The sequence below is a fragment of the Rhinoderma darwinii genome, chromosome 4 (assembly GCF_050947455.1).
Source record: "Rhinoderma darwinii isolate aRhiDar2 chromosome 4, aRhiDar2.hap1, whole genome shotgun sequence".
NCBI lineage: Eukaryota > Metazoa > Chordata > Amphibia > Anura > Rhinodermatidae > Rhinoderma > Rhinoderma darwinii.
This window is the reverse complement of record NC_134690.1, coordinates 212,182,453-212,189,057: the sequence shown is the minus strand read 5'-3', so window position 1 is coordinate 212,189,057 and position 6,605 is coordinate 212,182,453. Positions and strand designations below refer to the sequence as shown.

Below are 6,605 nucleotides of genomic sequence, written 5' to 3'. Positions count from 1 at the left end.
TTCCTTAGCTAGTGCCTAGTGTGGATGACACAGTATAAATCTTCACTACTCTTGATCCCATGTTACCTATCTGCAGGGAAAGTAAGAAGGGACTATATTATCCACTGCCAGAGGGGGAAGGAGAGGGATTCTGCTTAGAGCCCACCCCCAGCAGCACAGATGAGCAAAATCACCAAGTGGGACATGGTAGGGCTGTATGGCGTTATCTACAGGGGGACTGTATGGTGTTATCTACAGGGGGCTGTCTGGCGTTATCTACAGGGGGAGGCTGTAAGGTGTTCTCTACATGGGGCGCTGTGTGGCGGAATCTATAGGGGGGTTTGGGGCTGTATGGCGTTCTCTATAGGGGAGGGCTGTATGGCGTTCTCTATAGGGGAGGGCTGTATGGTGTAATCTACAGGGGGGCTGTATGGCGTTTTCTACAAGGAGGGCTGTAAGGTGTTATCTACAGGGGGCTGTAAGGTGTTATCTACAGGGGGGCTGTATGACGTTATCCACAGGGGGGGCTGTATGGCGTTATCTACAGGGGGAGGGCTGTATGGCGTTATCTACAGGGGGGCTGTATGGCGTTATCTACAGGGGGGCTGTATGGCGTTATCTACATGGGAGGGCTGTATGACGTTATCTCCAGGGGGCTGTATGACGTTATCCACAGGGGGGGCTGTATGGCGTTATCTACAGGGGGAGGGCTGTATGGCGTTATCTACAGGGGGGCTGTATGGCGTTATCTACAGGGGGGCTGTATGGCGTTATCTACATGGGAGGGCTGTATGACGTTATCCACAGGGGGCTGTGTGGCGTTATCTACAGGGGAGGGCTGTATGGAGTTATCTATAGGGGGGGGGCTGTATGGCGTTATCTACAGGGGGGACTGTATGGCATTATCTACAGGGGAGGGCTGTAAGGCATTATCTACAGGGGGCTGTATGACGTTATCCACAGGGGGGCTGTAAGGCGTTATCTACAGGAGGGCTGTATAGCATTATCTACAGTGGGAGGGCTATAAGGTGTTATCTACAGGGTGTCTGTATGACGTTAGCCACAGGGGCTGTGTGGCGTTATCTACAGGGGGGGGGGGCTGTATGGTGTTATCTACAGGGGGGGGCTGTATAGCATTATCTACAGGGGGAGGGCTGTATGGCTTTATCTACAGGGGGCTGTAATGGTGCTATCTACAGGGGGAGGGCTGTATGGTGTTATCTACAGGGGAAGGGCTGTATGGTGTTATCTACAGGGGGAGGGCTGTATGGTGTTATCTACAGGGGGGCTGTAATGGTGCTATCTACAGGGGGCTGTGTATGGTGCTATCTACAGGGGGCTGTAATGGTGATATCTATAGGCGGTGCTGTGTGGCGGAATCTATAGGGAGGCACTATCTACAAGAGAGGGTTGTGTGATACCCAGGAGAGGGGGGCCGCAATCAAAAGTTTGCTATGGGGCCCAGTCTTTCCTAGTGACGCCCCTGGCCACGCCTGTCGCGATTAGCCACACCCCCTGTTACTGACACAAATGACAACAGTGCAGAATGACGCCATTGATTTCAATGCAGTTATGTCAGAAAAGCGGTGTAATAATTGCATGAATAAATCTCCCCTAATGTGTGTAGTGCAGCTTCAGATAGAGAAGCAGAGCTATGGAGGAATTCACAGAGCAGCTGGATTTATGTGAAAGCATGAATCAATAGTGATAAACAATGCGGCCAGTGTGCCGCCAGTGACAATGAGGAGCACTGTGTGCCACAGCAGCGCACACAGCAGATGTCAGTAACGAGTAACCCGCCAATAAACAACAGGCGCTCATAGAAGGAGGCTGCCGCTGGGGGCGGGCCAGGCAGAGAGCAACAAACACATAGCACTCACACACGCTGCCCTGCCGTCAGGATGAGGGGAGAGCCGGTCACACTCACACATACAACACAACCACACACCAGCCAGTGACTGTATACACCAGCTTCTGCCAGGGAAGTTACACTGTGCCTGCTGCTGCTGCCGCCGCCTCCTCCTGCATGAACTGACATCTCCACACAGGCACTCATACAAGGCTGCGGCGACGTTCCTTCCTCTTCACAAGCCCCACGTAAAAGGGCTGGGGGTGGATCCTGACTGAGAGAAGCTATCCCTGGGAACAACAACAACAACAACAACAACGAGCAGCCTCACACACGGCGAATGGCCATGTGATGTCTCTCTGAGGGGTGAGCTTGTACAACCAAAAACAACAGCAGCGTGTCACAGGAGGAACTGAAAGTGCAAACAAGGTGAGTGGAGGGGGCACAGCTGTCTATGGGGGGAGAAAGCTGCTGCTTAGTGGACGGGGTCACAGGCAGCCACGCACTGGAATGTTACAGCGCTGCTCTGTTATACCGCCCTGTGCATCCATATGATGATACAACAAAGGACACAACATGGATGGAGGGAAAGTTGCTGTCAGCCCTGTCACAGCGTGTAGTGTGCGGAACTCCAGCATGGCTCTTGTTGTTGTGCTTGGAGGGAGAAACAGCTGTCACATTTGGAGGCCTCTTGTGTTGCTATTAACCCCTGTCTGGCTGAAGCCGCTCATATGATTTGTTACAATAGCTTCCATAGAAACTGGGACCATTCTCTTTCTATCCTCCATCCATAACAAGCTGTAAAAGTTGCGACAGAAACGGGTAGAAAAAAATGGTTGTTGACAAAAACGGCAACTTGTGTGGTAAAATTGCGGGATTTTTTACACCGCTTGTGGTAGGTAGACTTTGGTCTCTATGGTAATTATTGGAAAGCGTAAATATAACGTTTGTACCTGCCCTTCTACTACCGTAAGAGCGTTATCTCATGAGGTAACCGTTAAAGTTGTGGCTGAGGAATCGGAAACAATGAAGTGACACCTACTGGAGGTCGTCTTCCATTCATAACCATAGCGTGGACATTGTGCATTTTGTGGGCCACGTGATGCGTTTTGTAGTACAGATATCCACCTAGTAATGCCGTCACATTAATATTGATGGGGTCTGGTGCTGCTGGAATTGCTCCGTTCCTCCCTCCACGGGTTAATATTTCATTACACATGGTTACGTGTCGTATTCGTTGGCTCCGGCGGCAGGGAAAGTGCTGTGCACATTATTCAGCGTTTTCAGGGTCACCTTTTCTGTTTTTTTGCCTAAGCCTTGAGGGAGGTGATCCAGATATGGGAAATTGCGTGCCAGACCTCTCTCTATATGTGAGAACGGTGACTTGACAGATGTGTGAGAGTGACAGGGATACCGGCCACACACAAACACGTCACCCGCGTGTACACTGATGCAGCTCATGTGTAATATATGCCCTTCCAGATTGTGCTACACCTCTACACACTGGACAGAGCACACATACGATCATCTATATATAGCTTGTCATGGGTGATCAATGTGTTGCCCTAGAGTAAGGGGGTCCTGGGCGCTCTCAGGTCACCTGTGCCACAACAGCTGGGATATTTTTAAAGCTACGACACTTAAAACACTTTTAAATTTTGTCCTTCAAACGGGGCGTTGCAGGGGCGTGGTGGGGTGAGCTCGTTAATCACGGCTGTCAGACGTATTTATCAAGAATTTTTGTCTTCAGAAAGTACATAAGGAGTATATGTACAATAGGTCAGGGCTGGTAGAGCTTGTCCTGTTTTTCACGACAAACTACAAAGTCTCTACAGACTATGTCGCAGTCGTAACTCCAATAATTTTTTTACGTAACGCCAGGACTGCCCCGTTGTGTCCGTTTTTTACCGTGCCGTAGAGAGCCTCTTCTTGTTGACTACATGACCCAAAAACTGATTTTGGTGGCTTAATTCACCGCTGAAATGTCAGATATTTGTCTTCTCAGCTTTGATGTGACGCAGATCGGTCTCTAGATTTCTTCTGCTACATGTAGTAAACAAAAGAGGATCACTTTCATTCACAAAAAGCTGCCAAGGATGCAGGTTAATGCCATGGACTATATATATATATATATATATATATATATCTAGGTGTGTGTGTGTGATTGGATAGATATGGCACGTGAGTTCAGTGTTTAAAAATCATTGACGTCTACATGAAATAATAAATGGGGTTTTTACACTTGTTCACTACATCGATGGATTTTGCTTTCATACTGAATTGCAAAATAAAATCCTATTGCTTTATTTCTTAAGTCCTAGTATGTGTATGTGTGTGTGTGTGTGTGTGTGTGTGTATGTATATATATATATATATATATATATGATAGCCAGCTATAAGGCTGGATTCACACAGTGCAGTTTTTGATACATTTTATTTGGATTTTTTTTTTAGTCCAAGTCAGGAATGGATAGAAAAGAGAGAGCGGGAATATAAGACCTTTGGATCTCTTTCACAGTATTTTTCATCCGTATATAAAAAAAAACAAAACACTTGAAGTGGGTCCTATACCGGTAAGAGTTGCAAAGCTTTCTATTAGGCCTTATTTACACGAGCGTGTTAAACGTCCATGTGATGGCTGTTGAAAGAGCGGCCGTCCCACGGACCGATGTTATTCAATGTGGCCGTTCACACAGCCGTTGTTTCAACGGACCGTGTGAAGGGTCCGTGGGAAAATAGAACATGTCCTATCTTATCACGCATCCCTCCATAGACTCTCAACTATGCGGGATTCAAGACATCGCGTCCCGCGGCGCTGAGCACAGATGCACCTCAGATGTGTAAAACTATCGTTTTTCACATCCGAGGTGCGCAATGCTCGTGTAAATAAGGCCTTAGGTTGCAGTCACACGCAGCAAACTTTGTTGCAGATATTTTCTGTTACTGAACTTCAGTTCCGTTCTGAATGGAAAATACCATGGGCCTGCTGCAGAAACAAATTCTGCTGCGAAATACTAACCAAAATATTGCCATGTGAAAGAGGCCTTAGGCTGGATCCATACACAGCGTTAACTTGTTTTTTTTCGTCATTTAACGGTCATTTTTCAATGCGTTAGTTTGCATATTTTGTTTTTTTTTAAATAAAAACAAACAAAACAACAAATGCTTTGGCCAGATGTGAATTATCGAAAACTATAGTAAAATATGCGAAAGCTTACATACATTAACCAAACATACAATACGTGTTTGCTTTTGTGCACGTTTTTGTAGCGTTCTTTTGGGTGAGTAGCATTTTTTTTCTGAATAGTCTTTTCTATAGAACTTCAAAAACACCAACATCTCACAAAATTAAAAAAACTCCACCAAAAGTACATTTTAAAAAAAAACACCATTTAAACCACTTGTTGTTTTTTTTTTTTTATGTGTATTTTAAAACACTGATAAAGGCGGCCTTAGGCTGGAATAAGCCGTTTTTGAGACCGTTTTTCTTTTTAGCAAAACACAAGAGTGGATACAAAAGAGAGAAGCCATATCAGTCTTTCCTAGGGTATATTCAGAAGTTGTGGTGTAACTAAAACGCAATTAAAAAGAAACAGATTATCGAAAAACACATCAAATTGCTGTAAAAACGCATGTTATTGCACCTCAACTGCAATGTCTGAATACACCCTTAGGCTGGATTCACACGAGCGTGTGCATTTTGCGCGCGCAAAAAAAGGGGCGTTTTGCGCGCACAAAAGCTCCGTGTGTCATGAGCATATATTGCGTGGCTGCGTGATTTTCGCGCAGCCGCCATCATTATGACACTCTGTTTTTATGTTTGTAAACAAAAAAAGCACATGGTGCTTTTCTGTTTTCATTCATAGTTTTGACTACTGTAGCGCGTATCACACGTGGCACACGGAAGTGCGTCCGTGTGCCGTGCGCGGTTTTCACGCACCCATTGACTTTAATGTGTGCGTGATGCGTGAAAAACTGGCAAATATAGGACATGTCGTGAGTTTTACGCAGCGGACCCACGCTGCGTGAAAATCACGTAATGTCTGAATGGCCCCATTGACTAACATAGGTCCGTGCGACGCGCGTGAAAATCACGCTCGTAGCACGGACGTATAATACGTTGGTCTGAATAAGCCCTTAGGCTACACACACACACACACACACACACACACACTTTGCGTAATTCGCTGCGGAAAATCCAAATCAAAACCTTAGATAAACGCAGGTAATTCCACATGTTAAATCTACACTTAATATTGCATGTTTTTTTAATAATTTTTTTACATTTTGATTCAGAAACAGGTGCAGATTTTATGTTGCGGGTTTTGGTGCATTTTTGTGTCAAATACAATTCAGACACGGAAACGCAGGATAAATTGACATGCTGCGGATTTTAAAGTCTGCACTTCGGGAAAATTTACATGTGGAAAAATTCTGCAATGTGTAAATCAGATTACATGAAATCTTCTTTACTCTGCTGTTACTCTATTATGCTGTGGATTTTCTGCAGGAAAACTCAGATGGAAAATCCGCACATAATATGCATTGTGTGCATGTGGCCTTAAGGGTATGTTCCTACAGGCAGGATACACTGTGGAATTTTCACAACGGAATTCTGTGCGGAAATTCCACATCATTTACAGTAGCCGTAAAGTAGATGAGATTTCTGCAAATCTTAGCCACAAGTTGCAGAAAAGAACTGCAGACAAGTTGTGCAGTGTTCTGCGGTGCAGCTCTGTAATCCGCAGCATGTCTATTTATGCTGTGGGTTCTGTGC

The 6,605-nt window shown here is 45.6% G+C and overlaps 1 protein-coding gene across 2 annotated transcripts in view; it reads left to right on the top strand.

Moving 5' to 3' along the window:
* Positions 1-1,775: 1,775 nt before the first annotated feature.
* BACH2 (BACH transcriptional regulator 2) overlaps positions 1,776-6,605 on the top strand; it is a 304,803-nt gene continuing 299,973 nt past the window's right edge. For both annotated transcript variants that reach the window (XM_075862164.1, XM_075862163.1), the window contains exon 1: positions 1,776-2,257. The gene's annotated coding sequence lies outside the window, so the exon portion shown is untranslated. The remainder of the gene's footprint in view (positions 2,258-6,605) is intronic.